At 35.4% G+C, this 13,873-nt stretch overlaps 1 protein-coding gene across 1 annotated transcript in view; it reads right to left on the bottom strand.

Moving 5' to 3' along the window:
* Positions 1-12,578, bottom strand: part of nlgn1 (neuroligin 1) — a 393,533-nt gene extending 380,955 nt beyond the window's left edge. Inside the window, exon 1 of the mRNA XM_039657612.2 lies at positions 12,084-12,578. The gene's annotated coding sequence lies outside the window, so the exon portion shown is untranslated. The remainder of the gene's footprint in view (positions 1-12,083) is intronic.
* Positions 12,579-13,873: the final 1,295 nt, after the last annotated feature.

Here is a 13,873-nt window from a genome sequence, read left to right as displayed (position 1 = left end):
CATATTGACTCATATTGCCAGCAGCCATATCACCCTGTAGCCCAAGACTGGTTGCCCACTGAAGCTAAGCAGGGCTGAGCCTGGTTAGTACCTGGATGGGAGACCTTCTGAGAAAGCCAGGTTGCTGCTGGAAGAGGTGTTAGTGAGGCCAGCAGGGGGTGCTCACCCTGTGGTCTGTGTGGGTCCTAACGCCCCAGTATAGTAATGGGGATACTATACTGTCAAAAGAGCACCGTCCTTCGGATGAGACGTTAAACCGAGGTCCTGACTCTCTGTGGTCATTAAAAATCCCAGGATGTCTTTCGAAAGAGTAGGGGTGTAACCCCGGCATCCTGGCCAAATTTGCCCAGTGGCCTCTGTCCATCATGGCCTCCTAATCATCCCCATATATATATACCAATTGGCTTCATCACTGTCTCCTCTCCACCAGTAAGCTGGTGTGTGGTGAGCGTTCTGGCGCACTATGGCAGCCGTCGCATCATCCAGGTGGATGCTGCACACTGGTGGTGGTTGAGGAGATTCCCCCCTCTATGTGAAGCGCTTTGAGTGTCCAGAAAGGCGCTATATAAATGTGATGAATTATTATTATTATTATTATCATATTGAGTTGAAAAGGAAGATATAAAAATCACAATTGCGTACTGAAAGAATACTTTAAGAAAAATAATATTTTTTTCTAGACATAAAAATGCCCATTTTGGCAAGTGTAATAAAAAAAGGAATTAATACTGTAGAAATAGTAGAAAAGAGTATGGAAGTTACTATTCTAAACATAGCCTCATAGAAAAATGATTCTGACACAAGCAGTACAGGAGAAAGTTACAGAGAGAAAGAATAAAAAGACAAGTAAAACAATGAAAAAGAACACATGTAGGCTGTGGCTGGGGAGAGAACAGATTAATGCTTGTTACTTTAGCTTTTTGCTTAGGAAAGGAGGTTAGAAAGTAAACAATTAAAATAATTACATTTCCAGCTCTGAGCTCATTCCTTAACTGGACTGATAACTCTTTGCTCTGAGTCTAAGCCCATTAGTGCTCATTATTCAAAAGGGGGACGCTAAAAAGCCAAGCTACATGATAATATTCTTCATTACCCATTCCTACACACTTAGTTGCTTTATATTAGGGAGAAATTAGGGCTGTACATTCATCATAAGATAGATTGAGAGTTTATGTACTATAAGTACTGTATGTGAACACCTGAGCGTGCTGGTACGTGTTTGTTGAGCATTTCATTTCAAACCCATGGGTATTAATACTTTCCACTCCTATTGGAAGGTTTTTTTTCACAAAAAATTGAAACATAAACGTAAGGTTTTTGGTCTCATTTGGGCCCTGATGTTGACTGATGGGGTCTGGCTCACTGTTTCAATTCATTCTAAAGGTGATTGGTGGAATTCAGGTCTGGATCCACATACATTTGGATATATTGTGTTGTGTTATGTTTTACATTTAGCCTGTTATCTATACACCAGGTTCCTATAGTGCTTTCTAATAATAAGGAGATGTAATGCGAAATCAAATTTTACTTCATTTTTTTTTTTAAATCAAGAAAATCATATAATGAGAATTTCAATATACAATGAAATTATCTTATTAATAAAAAATATTATATGTTATTACATTATATAATATAATTGATATCATATAAAGTTAATTACAAAATGGGTGAAAAATAAACTCCTTATCTCAGGATGCAGAATATCCAATATCAGAATGTTTAATAAAAACACGTTACGTGAACACGAGAACGGGCAAAGGACTGAAACAGAAAAGGGAGAATTTATAAACAAGAATAAACAAGGGAAATAAATGAGAAACAGATGAACCTAGTTAGGAAAACAGGGAGCTATAAACTGAATGAAAACAACAACACAATGAAACATAACATGACCCTTACATTCACATCTGTAGCGCATCTATTCTTATAAAATATAATATATTATATTTGTGTATAATTATTTTGTATATACTGTATATATATATATATATATATATATATATATATATATATATATATATATATATATACACACAAATACACACACATGCATGTATATTTAAGAAAAAAATATTATTTATATATAAAATATTTCTTAAATATATACAAGCATGTGTGTGTATGTATATATATATATATATATATATATATATATATATATATATATATATATATATATACTGTATATATATATATATGTGCGTGTGTGTGGCCACCCCAGGGGAGAGGGGGAGAGGATTTTTCACGAGTGATGATATTACTGTGCCGAGTCCATAGATATAATGAAAATTAATGAAAATCCTGTCATTTACTCACCCTCAAGTTGTTTCAAACCTGTATAAAGTTCTTTCTTCTGCTGAACAAAGATATTTTGAAGAATGTTGGTAGCCAAACAGTTGATGGACCCCATTGACTTCCATAGTATTTTTTTTTTTCTACATTGGAAGTCAATGGAGCCCAATCAACTTGATGGTGAGTAAATGATGACAGAATTTTTTTTAAGTGAACTATTCCTTTAAGTACTGTACTATACGATACTAAGACTTTTAATCACATTGTATTGGAAGTGGTAACTCGTAACATTTAATGGAGTAATTTGCAGGAAGGTATCTGTACTTTACTTAAAGGAGTAGTTCACTTAAAAAAAAAAAAAAAAAAAAAAAAACTTTTGCTGATAATTTACTCACCCCCATGTCATCCAAGATGTCCACGTCTTTCTGTCTTCAGTCGAAAAGAAATTAAGGTTTTTAATGAAAACATTTCAGGATTTTCTCCATATAATGGACTTCATTGGGAACCAAATGGTTCAAGGTCGAAATGAGAGTTTTAGTACAGCTTCAAAGGGCTTTAAAACGACACCAGACGATGAATAAGTGTCTTATCTAGGACCCTTCGAGTCATGACTTGAAAAAAGATTTGTTCATTTTGATGAACGAGTTTGAACAGGAGTCATGAACGCTCGTCACACAACAGAGCAAGGCGAGCATTTGTGCTTATAAAACGTAAACTTTTTTTTTTAAATGACCGCTCGTTTCACTAGATAAGACCCTTATTTACCGTCTGGTGTCATTTAAACCCATTGAAGCTGCACTGAAACTCTCATTTGGACCTTGAACCGATTGCTTCCTATTGAAATCCATTATATGGAGAAAATCCTGGAATGTTTTCATCAAAAACTTTAATTTCTTTTCGACTGAAGAAAGAAAAACATGGACATCTTGGATGACATGGAGGTGAGTAAATTATCAGCAAAAGTTTTTTTTTTTCTTTCTTTCTTTTTTTTTTTTTAAAGTGAACTACTCCTTTAGGCATTTAAGGTTTTCAGGTACTCTTTACAGCACTGCTTTAAGGTCAATGGAAAGTGCAAAACTGAACATTATAAGAAAACTTTTAAGAAATGCATTATTTGACCCCTTTAGATTTACTTTCAATTGAAATGCATATTAAAAACTGAAGGAACGTGGTGATGGTGAAATTAAAGTGACGTTTAAGATCCAATTTCCAACATAAGCGGTGTAGGACGGGCTGTGTGACGTCTGCAGTGGTGTCCCAGCTGAAGACGAGAAGTAACCTTGACAGTGGTCCAGTGAAAAGATCTACGACCCGTGTATACGTGCACCCTGCAACATATTACTCCCGAGCCATGCATGCTTTTAATCTAGTGTAGTGGCCAGCTCTTGCTTTTAAGAGCCGGTCTGCTTGACGGAAAGCATGGATTCAAGATAGAAAGGTCAAGATTTCTCAATGTCCCTTCAATACAGTCACAGTCCAACAGCTTTCAAACACACACACACACACACACAATGAGGATGACGCTCTGCTACAGCACTGGACACTTTTACGATTTTAATTTAAAGATTGTAAACTTTGAAATTGAACGTTCAAAGACTTTGGCACTTTATTTTACAGTCCTGTTTCCTACTGTGTACATATTATACTATAATTATGTAACAATTTCACATAATTAATAGTTATTACTATATTAACTATATGTATGTAACAATGACACCCTAAATCTACACCTAAACCTAAACTTAACCTATGGTTACCTTATATTAATCAGTACTTTCTTAGGTAAGTACACTGTTAGTACAAGTGCCAGAACTGTAAAATAAATATAGTTTTACAATTTTTGGAGTTGTGGAGTTATTTTTTGGGGATTTCCTTTTCTCTAATGAACCTTTACTAACTTTTTTTTTTTTTTTTGGCACAGCAGTAAAATGTCCTGAATGGTATATGAGAAAATGGTTGGGTGCTAAACAAGACTTATAATATTAAAAATAATAAAATAATAAAAGAAAATCATGTGACTTGGTCTATGTATATTTGCTGTTGATATAGCATAAAATCATAAAGTACACATTATTGTAATAAAAAAAATTATTATTAATCATGTATATACAAATATTACTCAATATACATTGGACAAAAATATTTGTTTAGATTATATATAATATGAATTTAGTTAAATTGCAATTAGTTTAATAGATTTTTGTGTTCTAGTTATGTTTATCTGTCAGTAGCCAATATTAATACATTTTCTCTTAAAGATGAGAAAAAATACGGATACATATACTGTTAAAAAATTGGATATGATTGTGCATTTAACCTTTTTAACCTTAACATTACGTTAAATGTTAAGGCCTTTTTAACCTTTAACATTTAATCTTCTTTAGCACTTTCAGCGTCAATATGGAGAAGAATTTTTTTTCTGGTTAATATAGCAGATATTCTACACTTTACATTACATAGTGTAACCAAACATTATGACTTGAGCAAACAGCTTTCTTTAAAAAAAAAAAAAAAAAATCAAATAACGTATTCAGTGGATGTTATTCAGTGCTTAAGCAGTCGTGTAGGGTTGCAAGAAATTGCATGTTTCTGCGTATCTGCAAAGGAGAAATTATGTTTTCAATAAATCTTTCTTCAGATCTCCACACCGCCGCCGAGATGTCAGTACAGATGGATATAATGAATAATTTAGGAAGGAGCTCAATAATCACTTTAACAAAAAATTTTCACTCCCAAGAACCGAAACTGGTCTTTTTCATCTCACTTGATAAATACTGTAATTAGCTGCATTTGCCAAGTCAATCCTTTTACTATTGCGCATATACTGTACATAGGCTCAGGGGTTTGAACAAACCCCAAACCCTAAATATTAAATTCCAGCATGCAACTCATCCCGCACAGGTTGCACGTGAATGAGAGCTGAAATCACACTCTCTGTTGAAGAGAGACGTGCAATTAGTTTTGAAAGTGAGAAAAATCTAAATCTGTATAAATCCGGCATACATTGGTGTCGATTTCAACTGAAGATTCTCAAATGCAGCTTTTCCTCTTCAATTTGCTCACTGCTGCCAAATGCCATTGCCAAATGTCATCAGAGTAATGTTACATAATTCAGTCAGAGCTCAGAGGGGGCTCTTCTCTCACATCATTCAATACCCCTGATGGTGATTTTAGTAATGCGCTAATTGCTATGTTTCATGCCAGGAGTAACGGAGGAGGTCCGTGTGCGTGTGTCTACGCTAATGTGCTTGTAATGTTCTTCAACCTATGGAGGGATAGTAAATTTGGAAAAATCCAAAAAGCACAACCGGCATTAACGAGACACGACACCAATTACGGTCCACGAAGATGTAAATTCCCTCCGTCCTTGGAGAGCGCCAGATTCCCACAGGCGATCGAGGAGTTTATCCAGCCTGTCTGCAACTTGTAATGAGCTCCAGCTGGCCTTCATGTCATCCCAATGGTGGAGGACCCAAAAAAAAAATCTGTCAGCAAATAGATGACGTTCATCTCGTTTAAACCGTTTACTGGAGGAAACAATTAAACTGGTGTCCCTAAAGGAGACGCTTTCACAAAACTAAAGAGAGCTCAAGGTTTATTTAAACATGTAACACCTTTTACTTAGATTTTTTTTTTTTCTCTTTTGATTTCTGAGCAATCAATAAATAATAAAAATACTCTCAATAATAATAATATGTATATATGCAATTGATCTGATATGGTGTTGTGGTGTTTTACCTCCGCCCCAAAAAATAAATAAATAAATAAATAAATAAATAAAATATGATGTCTCCATATGAGGAAAGTCCACTTAGAACCAATCAGAAAAGGCCAAGTTATGAATGTCACAAAGATGTAACAGCAGCAACAACAACAATAAAAATAATAACCAACCTCATCATCATTATCATCATCAAAAACATCATCAGTCTATGCATTTGGTCTGATATGTTTTTTCACCAACAAATAAACCCCATCAAATAAATTAAATTGTCTTCATAAAAGGAACGATGAAATGGGAAGTATAATTAGAATCACTCAGAAATTATGTCATAAACAACAACACCAACCATAATAATGAATAAATATAATTATTATTATTATTATTATTATTATTACTATTGTGTAATAAAAATACATTAATTATGAATAATATACTGAATAGTGATATTGAAATTCCTATTAGAATCACTGAGAAATGATTAATTATTAATTAATTAAATAAACAAATTATATATTTTATTTCATTATTTATTTTTATCATTTCGTGTAACCAAATGCAATTTGAAATATAGCTGCGAGCAGCGATTACCGGCCCAAGCCGGTATATATATAATATATATATATATATATATATATATATATATATATATATATATATATATATATATATATATATATATATATATATATATATATATATATATATATTAGGGCTGTGCAAAACTTAATTGCGATTAATCGCATCCAAAATAAAAGTCTGTGTTTACATAATATATTTGTGTGTGCTGTATATAATTATTTTTATATATATAAATACCTATGCATGCATGTATATATTTAAGAATTATTTGCGCTTAAATTCTTTATATATTTAAAAAATACATAATCTATATTATATAAATATAAATATTTTATATATGAATAACACATTTTCTTAAATATATACATGCATGTGTGTGTATTTATATATACAACATAATTATATACAGCACACACAAATATATTATGTAAACACAGACATTTATTTTGGATGCGATTAATCGCAATTAATTTTTGCACAGCCCTAATATATATATATATATATATATATATATATATATATATATATATATATATATATATATATAAAGTAATAAAAAAAAGTAATAAAAGGGTAAAAAGTAAGAGTGTGAAGTATATATGAACCGATGAGATCTATATGTGTACAGAGTTTCATATTATTACATGCAAGCGTGTTTGATTTAAGGACCAAGTTTTCAGAGCCCGTTGCAGGGGGCGCTGTCGAGCCCCCCTGCCACGCCTGGGTACCAGCTTCAGCCCGGCCCTGATGGCCGTGGGTTCTGACACATGTGCAAAGTTTCAAGAGTTTGAGCATGTTAAGGGCCCCAAAAGTGCCCGAATAGTCAATAGAACATTTTTTTTTTAAAGTATCCTAAGGAAAACAATAGGGCTTTCGCCCTTTCAGGGCTTGGGCCCTAATAAACATCTTCAATAATAATCATAATACTAAAAATTTTGTATATGATTCAAATATAATCGATCTGATATGGTATTTCACCTCTCTAAAAATATTACATTTAATTTATTGTAATATCTTAGCTTCAAAATTCAAGTTATGAATGCCCAAACTAAAAATGTCAACCTTGTTGAGCCCATTTCCCACGGTGCCTTTACCTACCAAAGTACCCACACAACATGGCCCGCCCCCTGGGTCATTTGTTTTCGTCTCGCTTGTATTTGCCAGCGGTCGTACCGATAAGAGCTCTCTAACATGTGCTGTGTGGGCCGTCACAGCGAAAAGGAATATGAGCTATTAAATGTTTCAGTGACTGGGCACAACCTGTCCAACAGACTGGCAGCCACTCACTATTAGTCAGCCATGGTGAGTGGGCAGGACACTTTCATGCCACTATGAGAGAAAGAGAGACCGGAAAGATGACATTCACACCCCAGCCTTGTCTCTAAGAAACGCGTTCGCCTACCATGTCCCTCGCAGATCTTCTGTTGATGTCTTCTTAAAGATGGGGAAGAGATTCGCACGAGTTAAGACACAGGAAGATGCGTGGAACAAGCATGGGTGTCTCTGTACGAAACAGCTGTGCTGTAATCAGCATACTGCATTCTGGACGGGAAATGTAATTGTTGTTTAACTGAAACAAAAAGCAATGACCCTTTCCGTGACAAACAAGATGCTGTTTAGTTTAGCGTGCTTTGCCTTTGGGCAACTCGCTAGCAGAGACGAAAGCCTGCGTGAGCACCTACTAATACAGAGACAAGCACCATTCACTGAAAAGACCATCGTGATGCTGTATTCATGAATGTATACATCGCTTGCCCACAATGGAACCCTACATAAGGACCACTTCTTATCCAAAGACCACCTGCTACTTTTGCACCGTACTTGCGTGGACCTTAACTGAAAAAACAAGTGCACTGGCCTATTTTATCACTATTATCACAAACTTTCACAAGCATTTCTGCAAGTCTGTTTCTCCCTAACTTTCCATCTATACCTTTTCCCTCACAACAAAAGTATAAGTTAAAGGAGTAGTTCACTTTTAAAACAACTTTTGCTGATCTTTCTTCAGTCGAAAAGAAATTAAGGTTTTTGATGAAAACATTCCAGGATTTTTCTCCATATAATGGACTTTACTGGGCACCAAATGGTTCAAGGTCCAAAAGACAGTTTCGGTGCAAACTGCAAACTGTTCAAAGGGCTTTAAATGATTCCAGACGATGAATAAGGGTCTTATCCAGCGAAACGATCGCTCATTTAAAGGTTTATGAGCTCAAATGGTGGCCTTGCTCTGTTCTGTAATGCACGTTCGTGACTCTCCTGTTCGAACTCGTTTATCAAAATGAACGAATCTTTTTGCGTGTCATTTGATTCATTCAACGAACAAAATGAACGAATTGACTTGGAAAAAGATTTGTTCATTTTGTTGAACGAGTTTGAACAGGAGAGTTGTATTGAGAACAGAACCGGAAGAGAATACAATGCTGAATAAAGTCGTAGTTTTTGTTATTTTTGGACCAAAATGTATTTTCGAAGCTTCAAAACATTCTAACTAACCCAACTGGTGTCACATGGACTACTTTGTTGATGTCTTTATTTCCTTTCTGGACAAGGACAGTATATCCTACATACATTTTCAATGGAGGGAGAGAAAATTCTCGGAATAAATCTAAAATATGTTAAACTGTGTGCCGAAGATGAATGGAGGTCTTACAGGCTTGGGACGACAAGAGGGTGAGTCAACTCATTAATGACATCATTTTCATGTTTGGGTGAACTAACCCTTTAACTTTTGATGAATTTATGAGAAATCTACAGACGCAAACAGACAAAGTGTAGTAAGATAAAGACCTACAGTAAATGTGTCATTGAAAAAAAGGAAAATATCGCAAAATGTTTTTGCCTGCCGTGCCTTGCCTTAATTACAATTAATATTTTGCTGGTGAATAGATTGACAAAGCTACAATGGTATTTGCCAAATAATTACGTTGCAGCGTTGCTAATGCTTATTATTATACTAAGCCAATCTCTCTTTTCCTGTTGCCACTTGTGTTTGTCCCTTTTGAAAAATAAATTTGTAATTTATCACATTTTGCAGCATCCTCCTCCAATCCCTTTCTTTTTTTCAACCTGGCTTTTTCAGCCCCTCCTGGCCTCTTTCTCTATCCTCCCTGATGCGTACAGTTATAGTATCGCCGGCCCAGCTCTCGGTAACCTACTACCTGAGAAAACGTTTTAAAAAAAGACGGGCTATGGACCCAACCAACTCTATTTGGAAGAGGAGGTGGCAACTCCCTTACATGGTATAACCCATGCAGAGGCTGCCCGCTGCGGTGTTAGAATGTGTTCCACATGTGTGTAGCCCTTTAATAGATAGATAGATAGATAGATAGATAGATAGATAGATAGATAGATAGATAGATAGATAGATAGATAGATAGATAGATAGATGAGAAAAGTCTTGAGGACAAAGTTATATTTGAACAGGGCAACTGGGACACAGGCATCCAGAAGGGCTGACCCAGTGACTCGTGGTGGTAATAGATATTAAGGCAGCCCAGCTGTTCACTCTGGGATCATTTATGTGATGATGCTGATGTTCTGCATGAAACAAGTGCTCTGAGACGTTATTAGTCACAAGTGGAGGAGGAGCTGTCTGCCGCTCAAGCTTTGATCTCTGAAACCTCATGAGGGCACTAGGGTCAGAACCATGGGCGAATTAACATAGCTCGAGAGTACCAAACACAGACAAACAAAGACAGAACATTTTCTAAATAAAAGAAATTACATAAGTGAAATGACTATACTATGACTTTTTCTAATAACCACCTTTTTTTAACATGTTTAAACCAACAAGAGGATGAGTAAATCATAACAAAATGTTCGTTTTTGCATGAAAAATTCCTTTAAATTTGAACATATACCACTAATATCTGTCCAATTGTCTTAAATATGAACAATATATACTGAATATACACAGCATGAGGTGTACATTAGAATAAAATGTAGCCTACTTGATCAGTATGTTTTTCCTGTGAGTTAAACATGACCTTGAAGTTGCTTTTAGAACTAAATATACTGTATAAATATGTATTATCACCCACTATCATATATGGTTTCTATGGCACCTTGATCCTTGGTGATTAAGTGAGTCATTCTTTTGATGGAAATAGAACACATACAATATATGCAGTAGGTACATATATTCTCTCCACCTTTCATTAGTCAATTAAAAAAAGCGGGAAACATGCCTGTGAGAATGGAAACTACATAGCCCGATGCTTTCAAAGTGCTCAATAGATAAATAATTTCTTTGCGAGAAAGATCCCGCGCTACTGAAGGATGCAATTACATGATTGCGGTCCTCAACGTGCCTGAAAGAGCAATTTTGCGTGTTAGTCCACAATGATGGTCCGCTTCACAAGCGACCTGACAGGAACTTATCACGACGACTCGTCAAATTGAGCGTAAATATTTGATTTGCACTGCCATCTACAGGAGCAGAACTCTATGGGGTGGGTGGTGAAGGAAAGGGAAGCCTCAGAGATCTGTTGTGAGGATCAGATTCACCTGTGTCAGAAATATCCAAACTATCCTCGCTAGAAGAATTGAACTAGGTAGGTTGTTATTTCTGCAGTGGTTAATGTAGGCTACTTCAGAACCATGGACAGAGACCGTCAGTTTTCGGACGCAACCACAGCAAAGGTGAGCCCTTTTTTGATATGAATTCTCTAGAGAAAATACAAATAGCTTCATTTAACTGAAAGCACAGACGTATTAAGTGTTTCCTGTACTATTCAGAAAACTTACAGTGCAAACAGTGCAGTCCTGTTTCCAAACGAACAAAGCGACTCTTATGAGTCGGTTCTCTTTAGTAAGGGCAACCAGTCAGATTCCTGGACGAATGAGTCTTTTGCGCTAGTTCAATCAAGGGAATTGAGATGGGAATCAAACCCACATATGAATCGGTTGTAGCTACTGTATTAACCTAAGCGCGAGTCATTATTAATGTTGTCATGCCTCACTTAAAATGAATCGAAGACTGATAGTGTGATGTTTTACTTAAGTTTGTTATGAATCAATATCGATAGCTGACGATGTCATGGTAAAGTTATTGGATTACATTTAAGCTATCTAAAAAGTAACAAGTGAAAAGTCGTTTAAAAATGTTATAACTCGGTTTAAATCAGAAATTAACTCATCATTTGGCAAAACTGTTGAGGACAGTAGCCTAAATGCAATAGGCATTTATTTTTTTCACAAAGAAGTCTTCCTCAAAAAAGTACTAAAACTAATGGAACAGCAGTCGTTGCTTAGGGATCAGAATCGTTCTTGCTTACGATTTCTGTTCCTAATAAACAATCCTGGATAATCGTTTTCATCCAGCACGTGAGATCCGGGAATTCAAATGACGCTGACACAGATGCATTCATGCATTATTGCTTTGACTGAATTACTCAACAATAAATTCAACAGCACACTTTTTCGATATAAATGCCGGAAAATGGTTTAAAACGCGACATAAATGCTAAAACATCAAGGGCAAACCTACCTCAGTTTTTAGTTAAGACAGAGCGATGTTGGTCAGCTTGCAATATAACATATTCGTGTAGACCATTAAATCCTTTGAGTATTTGAAAGAAATTCAAATCCCAAAAATCCCAAACGTTGGCTTCACGATGTTGACAATCGCGTGATGTTGATTCAAATGAGTTTCGGCACGAAAGGGGAGGATGAGAGGATCAGAATTCCCCAGAGAAACATTCACGAGGGCGAGTTCACATGTTCTCACTGAAGCTCTGTTGAGTCTCGAGACGTTAGCCAAGTCTCAGTTCAAACCATCTTTTCTCTCTAAAGTTTCAGTGCTCCAGCGGTCGATGATTTTGACGGTGTTCGGATTTGATCTAGCGCACATTTGACGATAGCAGTCACTCAGTGTTCTTTCTATAGTCCGTAGCCGCATATGAGATAATAAATTATGTACCGAGTTTGCAATTTACAATAAAAAGAGACGTTTCAGATGAGCGACCATGAAGAATCACAGCGTATTCTCTCCTTCCAAGAACTGTAAGGGGTTCTGCGGAAACCTCTGCGTACATGAGGGAGTGACGCACAAGGTGTTTAATAAAGCATACTGTAGCCTATTGTCAGTGCATCATTATATAGTCTAGTGGAAGTGCAATTTAACCATTAACTTGACAGCTATAGATTCAGAAATGCCACGCTCACGATGAACTTTTTAAAACATTGCAATGGGTTAAAAAGAATAAATAATAATATTTAATGAATGCATACATTACATAGAGCCTAATTAAAGGCTATCTTTCAAATAAATAAAGATTCTAAAATAAAAAAAATATATATATGAATAAAAAAAATATTATTTCAACATGCAACACCTGCAAATTTAGCAAATATTTTATATCACTGCCCACAATGATCAACTGTTTTTCTGAATGACGTCAACTAAACCTGTATAATGTATAGATGCCACTTTCATCTGCCATCTTGGTGTGGTCAAAACATCTTAAAGTAAAATAATTTCTAAGATGCCACAGCATTGTGCAAAAAAACGCCTAGATTTAACTGGTGAGAATGTGTTGGTTGTGTTTTTATGCTTTAACTCGATATCACAGCATTTTAAACAATGATTGTGTGAGCTTACACCTTCGTCTTGTTGTATGATGTTAATATTAAACTAAATCCTATGCTGAAGTCTATTGCAGGTGTAGATATTCATACATCATATAACTACGGTTGAGGAAACACGCTCAACTTTCTCTCAAGTGTTCACGGACTGTCTTTGACCATTCCAATATGGCAAACGCCACTCCGCCATAGGCACATCACTAATGTGGCATCTATGCATATTTCTAGTTAGAGAGCTACAATTTAGTATCGGTAAGTGAGAAAAGTACTAATCTGTCTCTTAATGTATTGCAGTCCCATTAGAAGGTTAACTATGACATTGATGCATAAATGTATACGTGCTTTGAATCAATAGTGTAATCAAGACTGAAAATAAGATGTCGGCTGATCTGAACAAATTATCATAATATTTGTTCAATGGCTAGATGTACATGAGTTCTTATTCTTCTGACTCCACACTGTCCAGTAATAGTCAGTGGTAAAAGGTTAATCAATTGTCTAATGAGTTTGGTTGATGAAATCAATTTAAACAGCTGATTGATATGGGTCAAAAGTGTGTGGTCCATCTTCATAAAGACCAGAGAGCAATGAGCTAAAGTGAGCTGATCATTCAAGGGTTTCTGGGAAAACACTGAATGGTTTGCACTGTAAAACGTGGTAACCTGCAATTTTTACCTTAAAAAGTCTGGTTTA

This window comes from Pimephales promelas, chromosome 21 (genome assembly GCF_988280905.1).
Source record: "Pimephales promelas chromosome 21, fPimPro1.hap1.1, whole genome shotgun sequence".
Classification (NCBI taxonomy): Eukaryota; Metazoa; Chordata; class Actinopteri; order Cypriniformes; family Leuciscidae; genus Pimephales; species Pimephales promelas.
This window is presented reverse-complemented; position numbering and strand designations above follow the sequence as displayed.